The following is a 27,323-nucleotide window of genomic DNA, read 5'->3' on the forward strand; positions in this document are numbered from 1 at the left end:
ATTTTAAAAAGTCCTAGCAGCAAGAACAGTAACAAAAGGAGAGCTGGACAAACAAAAAAAGAAGTTTGTGTCCTATGAGGCTTGTCTTCATTCTTCAATCAAGTTCTCTATAAAAGTGAATAAATGTGACTCTTCTCACAGTGTCTCAGTAAGTCTCTGTCTGTCTCATGCTGGTTCTTCCTGGTCCAGCCTGCAGTCTTCACTGAAGCCAACCCAGGATGGCCATATCCAACGCCTGCCTCTTTCCTCTAGCTGGTCATGTGCGTGTTGTATAGCTCTGACTTAGCACAGCAGCCATGTTTCATAAACACCACATATCTACAAGCCCTCTCTCCAAATTAAAGAAAACTTGGGCCAGGAAAGGCCTCTTGTCAATAAAGAATAAAAGTTTAAGTAAATATTAAGCAAATAATTGGTCCTACCAAAAAAGTCAGTAGAATTAAAGAAGGAAATAAACACACAAGAAATTTTAAGAAGTTTAAGAAGTATATTTCTAAATTCTGCATACCACAAAAGACTCTACCCTTTTGAGAAAGCATGCAATTAAACAAAGGAAAAATAACATGGATTCTCTAATATAAGCAGGAAACGTGGGATGCCCATATAATAGAGAGATAAAGAAGGTTGACAGAATAAATTTTTTTTAAAAAGTGAGAAAACAAACAAAACATGCCATATTAGAATTCAAAATGACACTTTAAAGCATGAAGTTTTAAGCTGAATCTGAAGAAAATCAAATAAAAGATGAAGATGATTAACACTTGGGAAAAACTTCAAGAGTGTAGGAAGGGAGGGAAATAAAGAGATGAAGATCATGAGACAAGAGTTTTAAAAGAAATAAAATGGAGAGACAACACATGTATAATCAGTGTCTTTTATGAAGAAAATAGCACCAAAACCAAACTGATATTTGAAATATAAAAAAGAAAAAAAATGACCTTATTAAAGAGTTAAATCTACAGATTCAGACTCATAATATAAAAGGCAAAATTAACTAATACATATCACTTAAACATGACAAATTAATTTAACTGGAGTCATATGTCAGGCTTAGAAACTTAAAGGAATTATCACAAAGCATCTTTTGATTCATCACTGTTGCTGAATCACAGTCCATTTCTCCTGCAAGACAGTTGCTTAAAATGGGAAGAGCTGATGTTTCTCAACAACCACTGTGATGGAATGCTACTTCCTTAATTTCAGAGGTCAGCAGAAGAGACACTTTGCACTATCATCCATTAGGCAAAAGTGACCATTATTTTCTCTTTCCTTTAGAATTATTCCACTCTCATGTTAAAGCAATTTTCTTACCAATTTTGAACTCACTTATTTGGCTGCTTTTAATTTAGGCATAAACCAAAGGCAATATTCTCATATGGCTTTTCTGATGTTTTTATTGTTCACCTCTAAAGAAAATAATTTAAAAAAACTGTGAATATTATATTTCACAAGAACCAATTCTTTAATTCAAACTATTGTTTTTGAATTTTTGAGCAATGTTATGAATTTTAAAAAATTCAATAAGTGATGTTACATTGCACACATGGCAATTTATTCTAGTTTTATTAACAAAAATCCACTTATGCCAGAGCTGTAAGGTTTTGATAACTGTATAGTTAGAGACTGACCTGGAGTCATGCTTATGGTTTAAGCCAGTTTCCAGGAGAAGTTTTATTTTATGTAATTTTTATTTATTTTTTTTTTCAGTAAAGCACAGCATTCAGATTCAATGTCTAGTCCTATCAGACAGGCATGCCTTGGATATGATCCTAATATGAATTAATGAAAGAAAAATAAATGATTGAAAGATCTTAATTGATCACATCAAGGTCCAAGTATCTTTGCTATAAAATCAATTGAAACTGAACTAGAAACCTGATATTATGTTTCACTTAAAAGTTGACTGCATTACAGTGATGATGAGCTTAATGAGTTACTAAGTGAAAATGTCCACAAATCAGTTATGGCAAATTTAACTTTTGTAAAGCCATACTATAGGGCAGAGATAATAATTTCAGACCAAGAAATGTTACCTGCAAAGAATTTTCACAATGACAATCAAATCTTGTGCATTTGCCATGTGTATTTATAGCAATTGCTATTCAGCTGCTCTAAATCCAGCCTCCTTCTCCTTATCTTCCACATTCTATGATAAGTAGTGAACACACAGGAAATATTTGGTGCGCAAATGCTTCCTTGTTGTTGTTGAATTTTTAAGAAATATTTGGCAAATATTGGTGATATCGTACAGCAGAAAGGTTGTTTTTCATGAATGAAAGGCCAAATCCTTTAGAGTTTAATTTTCTCTTTTCTTACATATACCAGAAATTAAGCCCGAGATTGATTACCTTTATTATCCAGATAAATAATTAAGAATTTCAAATATGGGTGTTCTATCTTGATTAGGTCAGGTCTTTCTCATGGTTTGTAGCATTTATTTTTGTCCAATTTTTTTTTTTAAGAAGATGTTGGGGGTAGGAGTTTATTAATTAATTTATTTTTGCTGTGTTGGGTCTTCGTTTCTGTGTGAGGGCTTTCTCTAGTTGTGGCAAGCGGAGGTCACTCTTCATCGCGGTGCACGGACCTCTCACTATCGCGGCCTCTCTTGTTGCGGAGCACAGGTTCTAGATGCGCAGGCTCAGTAGTTGTGGCTCACGGGCCTAGTTGCACCACAGCATGTGGGATCCTTCCAGACCAGGGCTTGAACCCGTGTTCCCTGCATTAGCAGGCAGATTCTCAACCACTGCGTCACCAGGCAAACCCCTGTCCAAAATTTTAATATTCAAACCAACTAGTGTTATGAGACACTACCATAGCATAATGAAATTATATTTCCTTCTCAAGAGTTAATAAAATATAACAAGATCTGTACATCCTTAAAAAAAATCACTTTAAAGGAAGATAAAATGAAAATTTTCTAGCTCAAAACCTCTTTGTTTAGGGGTTTCCCTGGAGTTGCAGTGGTTGAGAGCCCGCCTGCCGATGCAGGGGACGCGGGTTCGTGCCCTGGTCCGGGAAGATCCCACATGCCGTGGAGCGGCTGGGCCCGTGAGCCATGGCCACTGAGCGTGCACGTCTGGAGCCTGTGCTCCGCAACGGGAGAGGCCACAACAGTGAGAGGCCCGCTTACCACAAAAAAAAAAAAAGAAAAAGAAAAAACCTCTTTGTTTGGAGTTTATACTACCTTGCTTTCCAAGTTTATATTTTGAGAATAGAAGGGAAATTACTTGGTAAAGTTCTAAAGTTCTAAATTAAATTGATAACTTGTAGCTGAATGTCATTACATTGTAGCTGCACTGAACTCATTGCAATTTAATTAAGAGGGTTATGATTTCATGCCACATTTGTGGCACAGCTTCTGTTCTGAGCAAGTAATAAGTGGGTCACACCATTTAATTCTCACTCCAAATCCTGTACCAGTAGCTTATTTACCCATATAGAGCTGGACCCTGCTCTGGGAAACAGAATCTCTGTGTTCATACAGCATCACAAAATGGTAGTTAAAAATTTGAGGTTCAGGACCATTCAGATATTTCAAAGAAATCCATGGAGAATTAGAACAGTGGAAGTAATATCTAAAGGTAACTTTTATTATATGTGAAATAAGTTGAAATGTTAAAAAAAATAAACAAAACAAAGTAAAAATTTTGGCTGGTCCCAGTCTCTTGATATTCTGAAACTCTAGAGACTTTTGTCTCAATCAGGTGAAAACTTAGCCTAGGTCTGAGAGATAGCTCTAATTTTAGCAAGATTCTAGTACAGTCCTGTGCATGTTGGCATTATCCACAGACAAATTATACTTCATAGTCTAAGCATGTATGTCTTCTTTAAGTCAGCAATTTTACAAGTGTCCTCTTTTAGGTAAGAGGACTACTGTAATGAAGATGAACTAGATCCACGGATATTTCTGAGTAATGTCTAATACAGAGAAGGTATAAGTTTCATATGGTGGTGACAAAGGAGAAATAGAAGTGCTTACAGTCTAAATAAGACTCAGAAAACAGAAAGAGACATTGAATAAGAGAGTCAACTATAAAACACTATTGTATTTGGCTTAAAGTTAAGATCAATAGTTATTGGGATTACTAGGCTAGGGACACATATATCCAGTCTCCAATCTAAGTGTATAAAAATGTTTATTATAATACCTTAGATACCTAAGATATGTCAGCCTATAGCATTATTTAACCTTTTATGACCTGAAATCTCAGGCAGACTCTTTTATGAGTAACAGAAACTTGACTGAGGCAATAGCTTGAGTACATATATGTAGTTCACTCACATACACAGCAAGGCATTTATGGTCAGCAGCAGTCCTAGAGATCAAGACCAGCATCTCAAGACTCGGGACATTTTCTACTAAAGGAGTTCTTTAAAAATAATCTTATTAATTTATCTCATACATTCTCCCCAGATTCATTCAATCTAAGTTAACAATGCTCATTCTTAGTTACCTGGTACTAAAGTTCTGCAGTAAATAGGAAAGAATAGATAATATACTTATAAATATATAATATATAAAGAAATATACTTATATTTGTCTAAAGAATATGTTTTTATAGAAAAAACAAATTGATCTTCTTTCTTGTTTTTATTGATTCATAGTTGAATTCACTTGGAAGTTTTGGATTAATAAAAATGTTCTAAATAACATGGCCTGAAAAAAATTCTAGAAAATAAATAAAATTAATAAATAGGGGAGTAAGGTGACTACAAATCATTCATAAAATTTCAAATTCTTAATTTAATATTTTGAAAATTCTTAATAAAATGCTAATTTTAGAGGCAAACAATTTAGAGCACTGCAAAGTGTGAAATTCTCTGCTTATTCTCAGAATCATCTTATGTTAGAAACGCAAGCAACATGGATTGTCCAGCCCAGCATTTCTCAGAGTATCTTCCACTGTCCCTTATAATACTCTGTGGAAAAAATATCCAGTCATTAATACATTTGAGAAAATTTGCATAATATTTGTCTCTGTATTGAAGATTTATAAAATAGTAGACATATCAAAGAAATGGGAAATCTTGTAATGAGGAAATCTATTTAACTTTGAAAGGAAATACACATGATAGTTTAAAAGACCATGGACTCTAGAACTAAATTGCATGGGGGAAGCCCAGCTTTGCTTCTTAGTAGTTTTGTGAACTTGAGATGGTTTCTTAACCTCTCAGTGTCTGCTTCCTTAATAAAAATTGTAATAATACCTACTTCAAATACTATTCTTGTGAGAATTTAAATGACTTAATATATATCGAAACACACAGTATCTGACACATTGTAAATGTCATAGAACGCTTCAGTTGCCATTTCTCAAATTTAACTGTGTGTTTGTGCACGTGTGTGTGTATGTTCCTCTTAATGGCCCAAAGAACATGGTCTTGTCCAAGATAATGTTTAAAAAGAGAAAACCATACTCACAAAAACTGAATCTCATTTACAGGGTTTCACAGGAAGTAGTTGACAGATGGGGCTACAGCTTAGATCTCCTTCATCCCTAAGCAGTCCTGATCCAATTTTCAACTAGCTGTCTTCTAGACTAAAACACCTCTCCACTTACATTGTCCCATCCCCTATAGGCAGTCAATTGATCTTTACATAAACTTCATCTTCCTTTAAATTTCAAAACCCCAACATTTTTTAGATTTATAGGCAATATCTTGAAGTTTCAGAAAGGGTTCAAAATCTTCCCTGAAATTGTCATCATAAATTTACAATATTGTTCAGTAATGGGGGAAAAAATGTGTGTATAAATTTCACAAAAATTTCTAGTCTTTATTTTATAAATATATTTGGAGGAAAAAGCAATCTAAGTTTCCTCTGTGAAGAAATTAAAAAAAAAAAATAGAAGTTCCACTGAAGTAATAGTTTTGGTTTTGTTTAAAAAGATTTCTTCTCAAAATCTAGTTTCTTTCTTTTCTTTCTGCTATTGTAACTGCTTCCAGTGTACCTGAGATCCAGGCTTCAAATAAAGCTGCAGCTTTGAATGAAAACAAAGAGAGTCGTTGAAAGAGTTGACTCTTTCAAAGAGAAGAGTCTCAATGATAACAAAGAGAGTCCTGGCAACATGAACTACATAGTCTCAACACGGCAATTCCATCCCTAACAATTCCCTACTAATTTTATCAGGTTTGAACCTAGACAGCATGGAGAATGGAGCTCTGACCTTGGAGTCTTTCAGTAAGAGAATTCATTGAAATACTCTTCAGAATTAGGCTGTTTCACGTGGGAACATAGCGGCAGACCTCAGATGTCTATTGTGAGTGTGACAAATGTAAATTTGTGCAAGTGAATCACATTTGGTGATATGACCAACTTTAGGTAAACATCTGCTCCTTCTGTTTTTTAATGGAAACTGAGTTTGGAGAAACCTCACACTTCAGGCTGTAAAAAATAAAATCTGTGATACTGGAAAACTCACCATATGTCTTCCACTCTTAAGCATCCCTTTTTAACTTTAATTCTCAAACTTCCCACTTAGGGTATATGATGGCAAAAGTATATAAATAAATCAATCCTCTTTAGTAGAAGGAAAATAAAAGTTAGTCCAAATTCCTTTTACTATCCAGTATTGTGTATTAGCACTTAAATTTGAAGTTGAAATTTTGAAATTCAGCCATGTTGTAGATACCCCTCTCTCCACATTCAGTCATATGCCAGTTGTTGGGGTTAATTCATTCACTGATCCATTAGTTTGTGAACGTAAAATGAAGTGGGTGTGTCTGTTGTGTTTGCTGCATTAGAGATCCAACATAATAATAAGCTCCATGAGGAGCTTACAGACTGGGTGGGCAATGAGGTAAACCATAAACATGAACAACATTAAACATTTAAGGGAAAAATGAGCCTTACAGGTAGTCATCTATGAATAAAGTTTTATATGCCAGAAATCTGGAGAATCACCCTCTCTTTAGCCTAACACATCAATGTCATCCTTTGATATCAGTCAGGTAAAAACTGTTTTAATCAATTCCTTCTCTCATCTTCTTTTCCCCTTCTCTTCCAAATTCTTCCTGTTATTTTTGTTAAGATGTCAGCAAATTCTTGTATCCCTGCTACATACCAGACACCATGCTATGTTGTAGAGACAAAAGAAAAAAAAATGGGTAAGGATTTATAATCTACTGAGCAAAGCAGACATTAAAATATTAATTATCACATATAAATATAGGATTACCCAATACTGCTGCAGAGCAAACTTTCAAAAATCAAATATGCTCATGATAACAGCTCCTTGCATTCAGCCTCTGGTTCCACCACTGACAATAAGGTTAGCTCACTTCCTGTCACCATCTCCTACATACACCTAGTTCCAGCCATACTGAATTACTGGCATTTATAAAATGAGTTATTCTTTCTTCTATGACTGTGCTTTGGAAACCTCATCCCTCCATCTTGAATGCTCAATCCCACTTGTCTAACTGGGAGTCTTTTATTCTTCCTTTATTTTCATAATAAACTGTAACTGGCATCCCCAGCCCATAAAACATCTCCTTAATTTCCCAGTCAAAGACAGGAACTCCTTTTTTCTATATATTACTGTTTACTGAGCATATTCCTATAGCTTTTTTTGCCAAGTATTATAATTGTCTATAACTTTAGCCCACTCTTAAACTGTGAGCTCTCTAAGCCTAATTAATATAATTTGCATCTTTGAGTAGGTGCTTGATAAATATCAATGGCTGAATGAATGGGTGAAGGAAAAGTTTGATTAGAATTAAATATATGAGAATGGAAACTTGAATTCTACAGATCTGATCTGTCACAAAGTTGTTAATGCACAGTGGTGGTTGTATCATAACTTTCCTTTGAGGGTTTTAACAAAAAGTACACAAATGAATATAAATAAAAACCAATTCTCATGCCTGATCCCTTCCTACTTGAGGTCCCACTGCCAGAGATTAAGCTTGGCCTGGGTCAGGGAGGAAGGAAATTCTGTTCTCTTCCAAGACAATCAAGGAGTCTGTTTCTTCAAATGAAAAATGTGTTCTGGAATTATTTGTTAGCATGAATTAAATTCAAATGTAAAATAAATTCATTAATGTTTGACATTCACATAGCACAGTTAATATTTTCACTTTAATTAATCTAGTTTTAATGAAAACTATAAAGTTTTGCTACATTGCAGTCCAAGACTTGGTTGGAAAAGAAATATGTAATTTATAAGGATTCTGGTAAGAGGGAGAAAAATCTCACCATGAATTACATCAGTCTCTTCCAGTTCAGACTGTGATAGATGGTGATATGACTAGAGAATGTGGATAGAAACAGGCAGAAAATATGAGTTAGGACACAAGTTCAATGTGTAGAACCAGCAGACTTTAAAGATAGGGCTTAAACACATTTAGCCACTGTCATGGAGTCACTAGTAAAAACTGACCCCCAAAGTCTAATAAAAAAACCTTCATTCTTCTCCTCCTGCCACAAACCTTGAGGTACACTAAAATAGAGAGTGTCTCACACTTCCCCTACAATTAAGGAATGACAGCTGACTAAGCCAAGAGAAGGAGCTCACCCTTCCTTTCTCTTTGGTAGCTTTTCCTTCTGTTAATGGTTGGTCCACCCTTGGTTGGTGTATTGGTTTCCTAGGGTTGCTGTAACAAATTGCAAACTGGTGGGCTAAACAACAGAAGTTTATTCTCCCACAGTTCTGGAAATCAAATCCCAAAATCACATCGGCAGGACCATGCTCCCTCCTAGAGAAAATCTGCTCATTGCCTCTTCCCAGGTTCTGGTGGCTCAGGTGTCTCTGAGCTTATGACTGCATCACTCCAACTTCTGCCTCAGTGTGCATCTTGCCTCCTCTTCTCTCTCAATATGACTTCTTCCTGTCTTATAAAGATACATAGTACTACATTTAAGATAATTGAGCTGCTTCTCTCAAAATCCTTATCTCAAGGACATATTATGCCATTTTAAGATAACATTTACACTTTTGACATATAAGCTTCACAGGTTCTGGGAATTAGGACATGAATATCTCTTTTTTAGAGGCCACCATTCAACCCACGAACTACACTTGGATAATTTACTAGAGAAAGAAATTGTGTCAATGATAGTTGCTTCCATTTGAGCACATTGCATATTCACCTTGCGGCAGTGACCTCACAACCCACACAGTGAAGAGGACATCATCTTTTCTGGTCTGCAATGCTGGACACCAGCCACAACAGCTTTCTTCGACCACTGGCCCCTTGGAAGCCTGAATGGACACTGGACACTGTACTGGGTGATGAAGTAAATAAAACTGCCTAGAATAACCATTCATGTTATTGAGTGCCTCTTCCTTGCTTGAGTGCCTCGTCCTTGCTTCTATATCTCCCTGAAATCCAATACTAATTAATTTATTTGCTGGGTGTTATGTATCATATCCCCACTTTAAACTTCTTCAGAAATCATATATTTTTCATGTTTGTATAACTAGTACCTCTCCTAGTACCTAATCCATTAGTTGATTTTTAGTAAGTATGTGTTGAACTGAACTGAACAACATCAAGGTTAGCAAGACATCTAGACTTTTGAAAAAATTGTGGCTATTGTGAGGATGACATTAGAAAATCTTTTGGTTTTTTACTCCACAATATAAAAGTACACTTCTTCCCTTCCTAGGATATACATTGCATTAGAGATGCCCTTGCCTTTTTGTATTGTTCTGTTTGTTGGGACTGATTGATTACAAGTCATCCTTAAATTATATGTGATGTTGTATTTCTCTTTCTTATCAAACACACTCACTACACACTCATAGACATTACCAAGGCATTTATTGATTTTGTGTTTCTAAATATCCTGGGCAGTTTCTCTAAAGTCACATGGAAGAGTTTCCTTCTTGAAAACTTGATTGTAGAGTGATGTAAAGAGGAAGCCAAAGTCACACTCCTCCTACCCATGCAGTCACCCATGTTACAAATGCTTACAGTTTCTTTAAAAGATAGCAAGGTTTGGGCAGATGTAAGCAATGGACACCAGCTTCCACAGAGGGGAAAGAAATCTCAAGGCCATTTTCTTTCTTTCTTTTTTTATTTTAGATTTATTTATTTTTTGATTGAAATAACATTGGTTTATAATATTATATAAGTTTCACGTGTACAACATTATATTTCTACCTCTGTATACCCTACAGCAGGCTCACCACCAAAATTTACTTTCTATTTGTCACCATACAGTTGATTCCTTTTACCCATTTCACCCTCTCCCTGCCTCTTCCCCTCTGGAAACCTCTACTCTGTTCTCTGTATTTACGTGTTAATTTTTATTTGGTTTGGTTTAAACTTTTTCATTTATAGTTGAAATGGTCTAACCCTTTATTTTTCCCCTGCTCATTATTTTGGTGTGCTATTAGGCCCAGTCATCTAATTGGACAGATTTAATTCAAAGTGAACTAAACAAGCAGAATAGCAGGAATTTGAAGTTATTCTTGCTAAAAAATCAGTATTTAGAGCCTCTGGATACCTTGAAAAATAAAATTAGCATTCATAATATTTATACAATATACTTAATTTTTGTTTTATAACAAATGAAGCACTGTAGTTAGATTTGAGCTTCAAAAATAAAGTACACTGGGATTCCCTGGTGGCGCAGTGGTTGAGAGTCCACCTGCCGATGCAGGGGACATGTGTTCGTGCCCCGGTCCGGGAAGATCCCACATGATGCGGAGCGGCTGGGCCCGTGAGCCATGGCCGCTGAGCCTGCACATCTGGAGCCTGTGCTCTGCAACGGGAGAGGCCACAACAGTGAGAGGCCCGCGTACCACAAAAAAAAAAAAAAAGTACACTGACCTTTATTTTCTATTTAGTACAACATTATGCAAACTACCTTGTTGTCCTAAATGCTTCCTTAGAATGACCCTGCCCCCAACAGAAATGCTGTCACCAGAGAAAACTAATAGAAAGCCTGAAACCCTCACCTCTCCAGCATCTCATTTTTATTTCCACACAGAGCTGCAGTCACCTTAACAACCTGGTGGTCTGGAGAAATTCTATTAGGTGATGATATCCACTTCCATGAAGTTTTCCTCATCCATCAGTCTCCTCAATTTGTTTGTATCATTGACATTAAAGGCACCTCCTTCATGCTTTATCTCACCTACCAGGGAAATCAGGCTTGAGAGGAACAGTCAGGATGGAGATGAGAGAAGAAAGACAAAGAAGAAAAATGTACAAGCAAGCGTTTGGACGCTAAGAGGTTGCAGACAGGAATCCAAAACTCAATTCATATGACAAAAGTAGAACTATTTGCCAGGACAATAAAACAGGAAATGCCTGTTCCAAAGAGGACAGTAATGTATAACTGAAATAGGCAGGCAAGTTCTGGGTTAAAGCCAGCTGCAGCTGATAAGAGACTGATGTGGTAGCTAGGACTGGGAAGCAATAGATGTATCTGGTGAGCAGCCGCGGTTTCCCTTGAGAAAACTAATACTGAAGGAAGCACGCATTTATTTGGAAAACTTTTTCTGTACTCATATGTATTGCTGCCCATGACCTCTAAAACACAAACTAGCCATCACCACTTCACAGAGTTTTATAACAAATATTACACCATTGACAGAGCAGTCAGACTCAAAGGTTCTGTGGGTAATTCTAAAACTTCTGTTTCATTCTCCACTTCTTCCACCCTGAGGCCAAACATTTCACTATTGCAAATCCATTGTTTCCAGACAGATACAAATTGCTCTTTGGAGGAAGCTTTTCTAACTTAACTATTTCTTCTCTGAGCCTGATATTTTACTGTCTCTAAGCCAAGAAAGGACTTTTTGGCTTTGTTGTTCAAATAAATCACCCAGAGCATAATTGATAAGGAAATGTTACTGTAGTGTATTAAGGGTACCCTTTCACTTCTCATTTAGGGTGATTTTCAACTGTCTTTTTATTATGCTGACTTTTGTTAAAGAATTTTTGACAATTTAGCTAAATATTTTAATAGTGGCAAGTCTAGAATACAGTATTTTGTCTGGAGAGCTGATGTGTTTGGAGGCCTAAAGCTATTCCAAATACCTCTATCTCAAACGTGCCAAGGCCCAAGGAAGCAGATTAAAACTATAGTCAAGTTCCACTGAGAACTCGGTTTCCTTTCATTTAAAAACAGGATTCTAGCAGATAGATAAATGGTTTTCAATGACACCAGAGTGAAATTTGCATATGATCAACCCAGAAAATATTAATAAATGATGACATTTTCATCAAGTATTTGACACTTTGTCTGCCAGTTAATAGTTGAACATTGGTAACAAGAAATATACTTGGCTAAAACATACTGTAAGAGCCAAGGCAGGAAAAATAATTCTTTGTCTCAAAAAAAATTGTCCTGGGGATATATTAACTATATAACAAGAAGTTGGAATTGTCTGCAAGTTCTACTCAGTTTTGAACCAGTTTTATAGAAACTTTAAATATTCAAGTTTCTTCTCCTCCACCTTTTAATTAATTAATTGTTTGTTCGTTTGTTTATTTTTGCGATCTGACTTTGATGAAAATGGGAAAATGGATCTTAAGAGGAAATATATTACTTTTTCATACTGTACCTGGACCAATGAATCTGAAAACTCCTGGAGACCTGTGAAATAGTTGGGTTGACGTTGCAAGTAGATTAAAAAATATCTATCAGGGAACAAATATACTTCCATAATATTACCAATTTCAAAACCAAATTGAGGATGATACAGGGAATATTAGTAGCCAAAAAATATTGAAAGTCATTACTGAAGCTTGGATTCAACCTTCTTTGTTCTGTCATTCATCAAATACATGATTTTCTTCATGATTTTTCATTGACCATTCTTATGATTCACTAGACTCATCCTGTTTCTTCCTTATCTTTACCCTTGGGAAAAAAAGCTACAGATCCTTGCATGAACACTAATATTCTTAAATGCTAAAAATCACAGTTTGGGTTATTATAATATAAACTAACTACAGCAATTGTATTTCAGCACATCAAATAGGCCTATTTGCCTTATGCATTATGTTTACCTAATAGATAGTATTGCCATATGCACTTCCTCTTGGTCATAACACACTCCTTGTTTCATTTCTTAGTGTAATGGAATGACTCCTTTTAATTTGAAAGAAAATGTAAATGGTCCTATAGCAGACATGTTAACAATTTACCTTTTAAGTTTCATTACAAGTCAAAAGTAAATGAAAATAAAATACTTATTTACAAAAAGCAAATCAGCCTCAAGTCTAAAATAGCATTACAATTAACATGGGAAACATTTTACCTTCATATATTAACCTTTTTGCATTTCCAATCATATAGTCTGCTAATTTTCACAGCTCTCCTGGTCACAAGAATTCACAGTAGGACTTCTGATCCTAGGAAAATCTCAAAAACTTTTCATATACATTAAATATAATTTCCCCATTAGCATTAGCAGCCTATATGCATAGGGACATGTGTTGTGTTCAACATTTGACAGGCTTCTTCTGTTTGCTGTGGACTTGTTCAGAAAATTTGAAGATGAATCTTCACATCTTTTAAAAAACACAAAATACTTTGTCCCCCAAAATATATCACAGGACAATTCATTTTTAAATTCTCCTCTTACTTATTTTCTGCATGTTTGTTTTTGTGTTTTGTTTTTAGTACCTACAAGAAAGTGTGGGTGTTCAGTTGATAAAAATCCATGTGATTGCATCGGATAATAGGGTAGCAAAAGAAATAAGTCTGGCAGAATTCCTATTGCCACTATAAACACTTTCCCAAAATATAGCAATCTACTTATAACCTATGTTTCCATCAGTCTTTCTAGTTGTCCTTATCGAATAGAGCATAGTGTAAATGAGTTCAGATTACTGTGTTCAACCTGTGACTATTTTCCTTACTTTGCTTCATAGCGTCAAATTGCACTTCTAGCTCAGTATTCACAGATACACATTCCTAGTTACTCTCAAAATTTTGGATGTATCAGTAAAAATTCATTAATATGTATGTCTTGGGCTAGAAAAAAAAAGAAAAAGCCCTCAAAAGGCAGCGCTGGCATTTCACATTCATCTCAAATCACAAATCCTTAAAATAATCCAATAACTTAAAAATTATGATTTAATCTTTACTCTCTAACCAAAATATATAATTATTATATTATGAAAATGAAAAAAAATGGCATAAATGGCTTGATAATGCAACAGAAGCAGCAGATCTAGGATATACACAAGGATTGGTTATTTTGATCCAGTTACTAGGCCTTGAAGTTAAAAACAAAATACATGTGCTCCCACCTCCCTTATGCCTTGCCTCAAATTTCAATATTGTCCTCTCTCTTCTAATCTCAATACTGAGCTCCTTTTATTATTTATGGTCCACTATGCACTCAGATCTTCCCCCACAGCAGAGCACACCATACCAGTGGTTTTCAAATTTGGCCTTAACATCTGCATCACCTTGTTAAAACACAAATTGCTAGGCCTATCCCAGAAACTCTGGATCAAGAGCCTGCATTTCTAACAGGTTTCCAGTGATGCCAATGTTACTGGTCCAGAGACCACACTTTGAGAACTATTGTCCTATACTTTCATTGACTATCCTGGGTTTGGGACAGCAGACCAGATTTCAAATATTCTCTCCAAGTTACCCTTCAAAATCATTGTTTCTTATCAGATTTTAAAGTGTTGGGATTAGGTGAGAGATTTATAAAATATGGACAGGATGTAAACATTTGAACAGAGTTACTCTCCTTCTCATTCTTCTTGTCTCCCCCCCCTGCCGCCCCCGGAATGCCCACCTCCACTGGGTGGCTAATCTCATCTATTGGATTAAGAAAATGTGATCTAAATTATACAATTCACACTACCATGTACATGGATGACTTGAATTGTATTAAGTCAGTTAATCATGTTCACTTGTTAAAAGCAGCTTGTTAAGTAAATGAAGGGATACTTCAGTTATAAGTATTTCAGCCAAATAGATTATTAGGAGTAGGAGGCCTTCTTGGGATCTAACTCATCTCTTTAACTTCTCAATTTTATCTGGATAAGCAATTTTGTGTGTGTGTGTGTGTGTGTGTGTGTGTGTGTGTGTGGAGCGGGTGTTCCCATTTACTTATTCTTGATATAAATAACTCAATAGGAACTAATTTTCAGCAGTGCCTCTAGTGACAATAGGAACTATTGAATTAGGTCTTATCCTTCAGCTCTTCCACTGGACATGGGTGAAGTGAAAGTGATACATATTCCAATATCCTTTTTTCTCCCTCAAGAAAACTCAATTAGTTCTGCTTTATAAGTGAATGAAGAGCTGCTCTATGCCCCAATAAAAGAAAGACAGCTGAGATTTAAAAGAATAAAAGCATACATGTAAAAATGCATTAAATGAATAAGTGAATAGATAGATAAAAATAAATGATGATATAGATAGATAGATAGATAGATAGATAGATAGATAGACAGCAAAGAAATTTCTTTTCTCTAGTTGGTTGGTTAGTTTCAAGAAATAAAATTCAAAAAAGAAAGCTATGGAAAATTTTCTTGCTAAAGAAAGAAGAAAGGCATGAAACTTTAAATCTTCCCTCAAAATGAAAAAAGACCACACAAATAATTAGATAATCTTTATCAGTTTTTCTAGAAACTGTCTAACAAAATATATTTGCTTCATATATTTTCACATAAAATAAAATATAAAATACAATTAAGTTGAAATTCTCTTTTCTCATTTTTCCAGGCCCTTTTTTCTCTTGAGGAAACCAATATTATAAATTTACTATGGATCCTACTTATTACATTTGTATATATCCATGGAAAAGTATAATATTATTTTGTTAATGCTTCATATATTTCTTAAAATATTATTATCCATAATTTTTAGTATTGATCTCTCCCATAAACACACATATAAAATAAAAGAAAAATATATCTTTTCTGACTTACTTTTTGGTTATTTTCTAATTAGAGTCATTCTTACATATGCATTTGTATAGTAGAGCGATTCACCTTTACGGAACTCCAATTTTTGTAGATTATGAGAATTTATGTACAAGTCAACTGTTGACTGGAAAAAAATGCACAATGTGAGAGTTGTGAGTTAAGTTTTATTGGGGGCAAAATGAGGACTATAGCCCAGGAGACAGGATTTTAGATAGCTCTGAAAAACTGCTTCAAAGAGGTAGAGGGGAAGGTCAGTATATATGTGATTTTGGTGAAGGGGATGTACATGCAATCAAGCACATATTTTTTGCAGAAGTTTGCTGCTAGTCTCCTGAAGGTTACTGCTAGTCATGAGGAGCAGATGTCACCATGAAGGATTTTAGTACTTTTCTAGCTACAAGGAGATGCATGAATTGAGCTCATAAAATCTTCTCCTGAAAATATCCAACTATCTGAAGACCTGTTCTGCCAGTTTTTCCCAAAGCACAGAGTGCCTCACCTGATCTCCACCCTGAACTCCTTTCAGAGATATTGAAGGTCAGCAACTGCAGTGGCTCATAATTTAATCCTTGTAGAGGTAGATGGCAAGTGCCAATTTGTAGTTGACATAACTACATGGCCCTCATTGTTATTTATTCTATTTTTCTATTAGCAGGTTTATTTGAAAAAAAAAAGCTGGGATACATCAAAGGCAAGCAACCTACATTTGGCAGGGGTCTTCTCTGCTGTTCTGAATATTTAAGTAGTGCTAAGCATATTAGCAGATGATTTTCTACAGAAAATTTTCTATCAGTTGACAAGAATAAAAGGGTGTAAATTTCCCCCCTTTCAGGCTCAAGACTGTTGACTGCACCTAAGATACACCTAGGATGGAACTAAGTCTATCAGTTACCTGAGGAAATGATTGTGAAAAACTGTACTCCTCAGATATGCATATGACTTATTCTAAGCTCCACACAATGATTCTTGAATTGGAATGCAGATTTACAGGAACACTAAATTCAAATGAAAGACCATGGAAACAAGTTGCTTGGTCTAATCATTTCTACTTTACTCTAACAGAGTTTTATTTTAGGGAATCAAAAATGCAAACCTACCAAGTGCATTTATGATACAAGTGTATGTCATAAAAAATTGGAGCAAGTATTTTCTTCCTAAATTTGCTAAAATCATGGGGTTGACACTAGCTTCCCTCTCTGTAGAACACATTCCTAGGAGAATATATAATATATTCTTTAGGTAGGTATGAAATTTAAACAATTTGAACCAAATTTATTTTTCATGTATTTAAATTCACAAAGAGCTCTATATGAGAGGGTAGGTAAATACTATCTTCATTAATTTGGAGTTCATATTTTAGGAATGTTAAGTCATTATGCCTATTTAAGAAGTTTTATTCATGTGCAAAGAAATCTGAAATGAAAGATTCAAGGACTAAGTTCTGTTCCTGTTTCTTACTGATCATCTTTATGATGATAAACATATAATTATTATTTTAATAAATTAAAATGTTATTAATATTATAATGTTATCTTATTACAATGTGTACCTTGTATGAAATGAAATTTGTAAGTAATAGTTTTCTATGTATATCTAGAGCAAGACACTTTTTAAAAGTTTTGGTTTCAGTTTCTTTATCTGATTAAATGGGCTCAGATTGGACAGATGAGGTGATCTCTCAGATGCTTGCTGTCATTACCAATCTTTACTTCTAATCCTCAACTCCGTCTTTCTCTGATTTCCATTTGGTGAATGAAATTAAATGCTCTAATTTGGAATAATAGAAAACTGATCAAGCTTGCTTATTGAATAACAATAATAACTCCATTGTTAAATGCCTATAGTGTACCTTACAAATTATAGCTAATCCTCATGGGAAACCCTGCAAGGCAGTTGTAATTATACTCATTTTATAGATTTTGTTAAAAATGGAAGCTGGAGAGAGGCAAGGGGTGATTAGGTAGAGCACAGAGGAATTTTAGTATCTCTGAAAATACGCTGTATGATACCACAATGATGGATGTCTGTCATTATGCATTTGTCCAAATGCATAGAATGTGCAACACCAGGAGTGAACCCTAAGGTAAACTATGGACTTTGAGTGATATGAGGTGTCAATGTAGGTTCATCAGTTGTAGCAAATGTACCACTCTGGTGAGTGATGTTTATAATGGGAAAGGCTGTGCATGTGTGGGGACAAAGGGTATATGAGAAATATCTGTACCTTCCTCTCACTTTTGCTGTGAACCTAAAACTTCTCTGAAAAATATAGTCTTAAAAAAGATAATACACAATACAGATGACATGCCAGAATTGGCATTTTACAAAGACTAGTTAGATGAAAGAGTTAGGACCAAATAAAAAGTAAAATTTTTCTTTGTTTGGATTAAGAAGATGGAATTTAAAACTCTAAGCCTGCAAAAAAATACACACAGGAATACAAAGAATATTAGCATGTGTGAGCTCTTCTCTAAGTATCACATAAATTCAGGTGAGCGGACAATTTCACAATCTCATTCACTCCAGAGATTACTCAGATTTAACTTTTACACATGTAGATCTATCACAATTGCATACTTGGTATTTCTTAAATGTGGGGAAAGTTTGTGAAATAGTAAATGGCTGGACAGTTCTAAAAAAATTCTTCTCTGAAAACATCATTAGAACAAAGACCACATTAGCCTCACTTCATTAACAAAGATCAAACTGTAGATGGAGTTTATTTTAACTCATCTGACAATATCTATATGTTTCCTCTAGTCCCTTGATGTAGACTATAAATTCAAAATGCCAAGACATTTTCAATATAAAAACAAAGCAGAAATTGAGTTGCTTAACTTTTTTTTTACTAAATTTACTAACTTCTTCAGAAGTTTCCAGTTGTCAAATAGACTATTAATATATACGAACATGGTATTAAATTTTTGTGGTGAATTCAATATAGCCAAAAATTATTTGATATTCCTTCCACTGAAAAGTGGAATCTAATTATGCAACCAGTGGATCTGGGCTGGTTTCAAAGACTTGCTTGACCAATAGGATGTGATGGAAAGGATGTTACAGGATTTCTGAGGTTAGAACATAGAAAGCCTTGCAGCCTGGGGCCTCTTGGAACATTTATTTTAGTCTTGAGCCACCAAGCGAGAAGTGCAATTCCCCTGAGACTGCCATGCTAGAGACATGAGAGAGGGGAGAGAGAGAGATACCATCCAGCTGTTTCAGCCCCCAGCTGTGCCTCCAGACATCCTAGAGCAGAGACAAGTCTCCCCTTGCTGTTATGTCTAAATTCCTGACCCAGAAATATATGAGAAATTATAATAAAATGGTTGTTGTTTTAAGCTAAAAAACTGGAAGTTCAAATAGGTAATTAATTTTCCTAGTGTCATACAAATAGTAAAGAGAATAACCAGCATTGGTACACAGCCATATCTTCCACCTCTCATGCCCTTTATTTCCCATGTATACTGCCACTCTTCATACCTAGCTTCCACAGTTATACAATATACTCTATTTGCTTATGAGATTTTTGATTCTCATTCTTTCAACAAACATTTACTGAGCACCCACCACTTTCCTTAGACTTGAGAAGCAATGGGTTTCTAAATTCGCATCAGAAATGCAATTTGTATTTGTATTTGTAGCCTAGCAGAGTTAAAAGCATGTTAAGAAATGGAACACTGTCAGATAATCTCCTTTATGCCTCAATTGCTCTCCAGTTATACGGTGGACAGCAACTCAGTCATTAGGGCTTTAAAAATATGAAAGGAGCAATGTAATGTATAATAAAATGTTGAAATCTTATTGAGATGAAGGGAAGTAAAACATCATTTTATGCTAAAGGAAGGGGAAGATTTACAAAAAGAGCAATTTTATATATAGTTTAATATAGTAATAATGATATACTTCTATAGTACTTTACAATTTATAAAGTCATCAAAACTATAGACAATATTTTAATCTGTTTATGCTTGGAAAACAAAACCAGTAATAATGGAAAAAAGAATAACTGAAGTCACTTTTAAATTCTTTCAGGAAGTTGGTTCTATCAAGTTCTTTTTTGGTTTTCAACATAAATTTGTTAGAGGAAGTTATTAAGCTTATCTTTCCAAATATCAAACAAATCATTATGTACCCTTATTTGATTAACTCATGTTTTCTTTATTCCCAACTTGATGTCATATATCAGAACAAGATAATATATAGGAAGGACCTTACTTATCTCTATAATAATCATTATATTTATACTCTTCTGGAAATTTGACCCATTGTAATTATTGTAATTAACAGAAATGCAGTATATGAACATTACTCTGATTTACTGCTGATTATGTGATGAGTCAGTATTTAACCATGCAGGATTTAATTGGTTGAGGGAAGACACAGAACACTCATCCTCCCACGTAGAGTGGGTATGAAGTTCCTCTTCCTCAAAAGGGTCATAAATTAAACAAGAGGCAAGAGAAGTTTAAAGGCACAAAGTAAGCACCATTTGAGCTTCCTTCCTCAAGAAGATTATACTTATACATAAATGATAGGTAATGTACACAACTGTCTCTAAAGTCTGGGGACAGTTCACCTCTCTGCTGAGAAACGACATGTAAAAAGAAACTACTCTTTCTCCACTTGATATGTTAGAGGGTTTTCCTCTTAGAAAGCCTAAGGACGAATGCCAACTCTAAACATGATGGAACAAGGAAAGAGTGTGAGAGCATCATTCAGCTTCTGAATTCATCAACTCTGGGACCACATGTCTCTAGGCATCTTGAAGTGAGAAATAGTAAGTTCATCATCATTTAAGTCATTTTTAGTCAGTTTTTTTGAACTGGCAGTAAAAGTATCACCATGTACAAAGTATATCTTAGAAAAAAATAATAAAAATTATTTTACTGAAAACCTGAGTTTGTATAACCTTCAGATCTATATCTGCTACATCTACTTTGTTCTATATTTTTATCTACACATACTATATTGCTAAAAGCAGTTTTGGCTCATTTTATTCAAAGTGTACAGTACAAAATTGCCTGCTCTGATTACCTCGTAATGCTCAAGAATGGCTTCCCTTCTCTGTTCCTCTCACCTCTGCCTCCTGTTCCTGTGATGACTGAGGCTGGCATGGCTTTTAGGAGGAAAAGGACATATTTTCAGGCTAAATACTACATCAACATATTTTCTAAACTTACTACTACTACAATAAGTATTGGAAGAAGAAGAAGAAGCAAAAAAGAGAAGGAGGAGAGTGAAGAGGAGGGAAAAAAAGAAAAGGAGAAAGAAGAAGAGAATAAACTAGGAAATATATTTACATTATGGGTCCACTGTTAAATATTCCACCAGGATTTCATTGTCTGAGGTTTTATATTTAACAATTTCACTATCCAAGTTACTCAGAGGAAGAAAAAGGAGGCAGAAGACTTGGCCCTACGTTCAAGAAGCTTGCATGCATTCCTCTTCAAGACGGCAAATAATGATTTGCTCTTTACAGCCTACACAATGAATCTTTGTAAAGTAATTGGGCCAGCTATCAGCCTGAACTAAGTGAAATTAAACATGTTTAAAATCTAAGTTTACTGGTAGAAGCAGAAGGCTAATTAAAGTTGCTTATATATGAGAAAACATTTTTAAAGATCCAAATAGCAAATCAATTGAATTAATATTTTATATTTCTTTTATAATATTTAGCACTGAAACTGCAATAAGCAAGATTAGTTTCTTTATTTTGTCTTCTGTTGAAGTGGACTAATTCAATTGATCATGACAAGTATGTACCTGAATATCATTTGTAAATCTCAGTTATTAATTATTCTTTAAAACTGAGTATAAATTCATCTGAAAGTGTGAGAAATGTAGTGAGAGAAACAGGATTGTGACAAAATGTTCTCATTATGGTAAGATATGCTGTCTCTTTTCAGATAATCAATAGAATAACAACAAGGGTAAAATAAAAGTTCACAAGTCGTTACGTCTGATTTAAACTCTGTGGTGACTCTCTAGGATTACATCTCTTTTGGTTAGAAAGCATGATTTCAAGCTCCTTAAAGTCAGGAAACATGATATTTAACTCTTAATCCCTCACATTACCTAACGTATGTCTAGCAATGTCAATTAAAATGTATTTATAAGTTTAATTGGATCTATAATTAATTATTTATAAATTTACTTAGTTCTATAATAACCCAGATTATTAATTAACCAGCCAGCATCTTGAGACAAGGCTATAGGAGAAGACGAGGTATCAGTTAAACTGCAAGGGCAACTCTTATGCATAATTCAGATCATGCATACATAATTTGTGACATTTTTAGAATCACTTCAAATAATTGTTTTGCTTTAAATATTTAGATCATAAACAATAAACCATGCTGTTTCCTGTGTCCAGACTCCTCTTTCAAGTCTCAAATAAAATGAATTTCTTTTTTTATTTTTTAAATTGGGGTATAGCTACTTCACAACGTTGTGCTGGTTTCTGCTGTACAGCAAAGTGAATCAGACATATGTATACACATATCCCCTACCTCCTGATTTTCCCTCTTATCTAGGTCACCACAGAGCAATGAGTAGATTTCCCCACACTATACAGCAGGCTCTAACTAGTTATCTATTCCATACATAGCAGTGCATACATGTCAATACCAATCTCCCAATTCAACCCACGCCCCTTTCTGCCCTTGGTGTCCATACGTTTGTTCTCTACATCTGAGTCTCTATTTCTGCTTTGCAAATAGGTTCATCTGTACCATTTTTCTAGATTCCACATATATGCATTAAATACATGATATTTGTTTTTCTCTTTCTGACTTACTTCACTCTGTATGATAGTCTCTAGGTCCATCCACATCTTTCCAAATGAACCAATTTCATTCCTGTAATGGCTGAGTAATATTTCATTGTGTATATGTACAACATCTTCTTTATCCATTCATCTGTTGATGGACCTTTAGGTTGCTTCAATGTCCTGGCTATTGTAAATAGTGCTGCAATGAACATTGGGGTACATGTGTCTTTTTGAAATATGGTTTTCTCAGGGTATATGCCCAGTAGTGGGATTGCTGGGTCACATGGTAGTTTTACTTTTAGTTTTTTAAGGACCCTCCATACTGTTCTCCATAGTGGCTATACCAATTTATATTCCCACCAACAGTGCAAGAGGGTTCCCTTTTCTCCACACCCTCTCCAGCATGTGTTGTTGGAAGATTTTTGATGATGGCCATTCTGACTGGAGTGAGGTGATACCTCATTGTAGTTTTGACTTGCATTTCTCCAATAATTAGTGATGTTGAGCATCTTTTAATATGCCTCTTGGCAATCTGTATGTCTTATTTGGAGAAATGTCTATTTAGGTCTTCTGCCCATTTTTAGATTGGGTTGTTTGATTTTTGGATACTGAGCTGCATGAGCTGTTTGTATATTGTGGAGATTAATCCCTTGTCCATTGCTTCATTTGCAAATATTTTCTCCCATTCTGAGGGTTGTCTTTTCATCTTATTTATAATTTCCATTGCTATACAAAAGCTTTTAAGTTTAATTAGGTCACATATTTTTGATTTTGTTTTTATTTTCTTATTCTAGGATGTGGGTCAAAAAAGATCTTGCTGTGATTTATGTCAAAGAGTGTTCTTCCTATGTCTTCCTCTAAGACTTTTATAGTGTCCAGTCTTACATTTAGGTCTTTAATCCATTTTCAGTTTATTTTTGTGTATGGTGTTCAAGAGTGTTCTAATTTCATTCTTTTACAAGTAGCTGTCCAGTTTTCCCAGCACCACTTATGGAAGAGACTGTCTTTCCTCCATTATATATTCTTGCCTCCTTTTCCATAGATTAGTTGACCATAGGCACATGAGTTTATCTCTGGGCTTTCTATCCTGTTCCATTGATCTATATTTCTGTTTTTATGTCAGCACCATACTTTCTTGATCACTGTAGCTTTGTAATATAGTCTGAGTCAGGGAGCCTGATTCCTCTGCCTCTGCTCTTCTTTCTCAAGATTACTTTGGAAAGAGAGGGGAAGATGGTGGAAGAGTAAGACGCAGAGATCACCTTCCTCCCCACAGATACACCAGAAATACATCTACATGTGGAACAACTCCTAAAGAACACCTACTGAATGCTGGCAGAAGACCTTAGACCTCCCAAAAGGCAAGAAACTCCCCACATACCTGGGTAGCACAAAAGAAAAAAGAATAAACAAAGACAAAAGAATAGGGACGGGACCTGCACCAGTGGGAGGGAGCCGTGAAGGAGGAAAGGTTTCCACACTCTAGAAGCCCCTTCGCGGGCAGAGACTGTGGGTGGCGGAGGGGGTGGAGCTTCGGAGTCATGGAGGAGAGCGCAGCCACAGGGGTGCAGAGGGCAAAGCGGAGAGATTCCCGCACAGAGAATCCATGCTGACCAGCACTCACCAGCCTGAGAGGATTGTCTGCTCACCCGCTGGAGCTGGCGGGGCTGGGAGCAGCAGCTTGGGCTTTGGTCAGAGTGCTGGGAGAGGACTGGCGTCATGAACACAGCCTGAATGGGATAGTGCACCACAGCTGGCCGAGAGGGAGACCAGGAAAATGTCTGGACCTGCTGAAGAGGTGAGAGACTTTTTCTTCCCTCTTTGTTTCCTGGTGTGTGAGGAGAGGAGATTAAGAGTGCTGCTGAAAGGAGCTCTAGAGATGGGCATGAGCCACGGCTAACAGCGTAGAACTGAGACGGGCATGAGATGCTAAGGCTGCTTCTGCCGCCAACAAAAAACCTGTGTGTGAGCACAGGTCACTCTCCACACCTCCCTTCTGAGGAGCCTGTGCAGCCCACCACTGCCAGGGTCCCAGAATCCAGGGACAACTTCCCAAGGAGAACGCATGGTGGACCTCAGGCTGGTGCAACATCACGGCCAGCTTCTGCCACCACAGGCTTGCCCCGCACTCCGTATCCCTCCCGCCCCCCGGCCTGAGTGAGCCAGAGCCCCTAAATCAGCGGATCCTTTAACCCTGTCCTGTCTGAGCGAAGAACAGAGGTCCTCCAGCGACATACATGCAGAGGTGGGGCCAAATCCAAGGCTGAAACCCAGAAGCTCTGCAAACAAAGAAGAGAAAGGGAAATCACTCCCAGCAGCCTCAGGAGCAGCGGATTAAATCTCCACAATCAACTTGATGTACCCTGCAACTGTGGAATACTTGAATAGACAATGGATCATCCCAAATTGAGGAGGTAGACTTTGAGAGCAAGATTTATTATTTTTTCCCCTTTTCCTCTTTTTGTGATTGTGTATGTGTATGCTTCTGTGTGAGATTTTGTCTGTATAGCTTTGCTTTCACCATTTGTCCTAGGGTTCTATCCGTCCATTTTTTGTTTGTTTTTTACTTAAAATTTTTTTTCTTAATAATTTTCTTTATTTTAATAACTTTATTTTACCTTACTTTATTTTATTTTCTTTTATTCTCTTTCTTTCTTTCTACTTTTTCTCCATTTTATTCTGAGCAATGTGGATAAAAGTCTCTTGGTGCTGCAGCCAGCAGACAGTGCTGTGCCTCTGAGATGGGAGAACCAACTTCAGGACACTGGTCCACAAGAGACTTCCCAGCTCCATGTAATATCAAACGATGAAAATCTCCCAGAGATCTACATCTCAACATGAACACCCAGCTTCACTCAACGACCAGCAAGCTACAGTGCTGGACACCCTATGCCAAACAACTAGCAAGACTGGAACACAACCTTAGCCATTAGCAGAGAGGCAGCCTGAAATCATAATAAGCCCACATACATCCCAAAACACACCACCAGACGTGGACCTGCCCACCAGAAAGAAAAGATCCACCCTCATCCACCAGAACACAGGCACTCAACCATGAATCCTACACAACCCAGTGAACCAACTTTAGCCACTGGGGACTGACACCAAAAACAATTGGAACTACGAAAATGTAGCCTGCAAAATGGAGACCCCAAACACAGTAAGATAAGCAAAATGGGAAGACAGAAAAACACACAGCAGATGAAGGAGCAAGATAAAAACCCACCAGACCTAACAAATGAAAAGGAAATACACAGTCTACCTGAAAAAGAATTCAGAATAATGATAGTAAAGATGATCCAAAATCTTGGAAATAGAATAGACAAAATACAAGAAACATTTAACAAGGACCTAGAAGAACTAAAGATGAAACAAGCAACAATGAACAACAAAAATAAATGAAATTAAAAATCCTCTAGAAGGGATCAGTAGCAGAATAACTGAAACAGAAAAACGGATAAGTGACCTGGAAGATAAAATAGTGGAAATAACTACTGCAGAGCAGAATAAAGAAAAAAGAATGAAAAGAACTGAGGACAGTCCCAGAGACCTCTGGGACAACATTAAATGCACCGACATTTGAATAATAGGGGTTCTAGAAGAGGAAGAGAACAGGAAAGGGACTGAGAAAATATTTGAAGAGATTATAGTTGAAAACTACCCTAGTATGGGAAAGGATATAGTTAATCAAGTCCAGGAAGAACAGAGAGTTCCATACAGGATAAATAAAAGGAGAAACATGCCAAGACACATATTAATTAAACTATCAAAAATTAAATGCAGGGCTTCCCTGGTGGTGCAGTGGTTGAGAGTCCGCCTGCCGATGCAGGGGACACGGGTTCGTGCCCCGGTCCAGGACGATCCCACATGCCACGGAGCAGCTGGGCCTGTGAGCCATGGCTGCTGGGCCTGTGCATCCGGAGCCTGTGCTCCGCAACGGGAGAGGCCATAGCAGTGAGAGACCCGCGTACCACCAAAAAAAAAAAAAAAAAATTAAATGCAAAAAAAACATATTAGAAGTAGAAAAGGAAAAACAACAAATAACACACAAGGGAAATCCCATAAAGTTAACAGCTGATCTTTCAGCAGAAACTCTGCAAGCCAGAAGGGACTGGCAGGACATACTTAAAGTGATGAAGGAGAAAAACCTACAACCAAGATTAGTCTACCCAACAAGGATCTCATTCAGATTTGATGGAGACATTAAAACCTTTACAGACAAACAAAAGCTTAGAGAGTACAGCACCAACAAACCAGCTTTAGAACAAATGCTAAAGGAACTTCTCTAGGCAAGAAACACAAGAGAAGGAAAAGACCTACAATAACAAACGCAAAACAATTAAGAAAATGGTAATAGGAACATAAATATCGATAATTGCCTTAAATGTAAAAGGATTAAATGCTCCCACCAAATGACACAGACTGGCTGAATGGATACAAAAACAACATCCATATATATGCCTTCTACAAGAGACCTACTTCAAACCTAGGGACACATACAAACTGAAAGTGAGGGGATGGAAAAATATATTCCATGCAAATGGAAATCAAAAGATAGCTGGAATAGCAATTCTCATATCAGACAAAATAGACTTTAAAATAAAGACTATTACAAGGGACAAAGAAGGACACTACATAGTGATCAAGGGATCGATCCAAGAAGAAGATATAACAATTGTAAATATTTATGAATCCA

The sequence above is a fragment of the Lagenorhynchus albirostris genome, chromosome 20 (genome assembly GCF_949774975.1).
Source record: "Lagenorhynchus albirostris chromosome 20, mLagAlb1.1, whole genome shotgun sequence".
NCBI lineage: Eukaryota > Metazoa > Chordata > Mammalia > Artiodactyla > Delphinidae > Lagenorhynchus > Lagenorhynchus albirostris.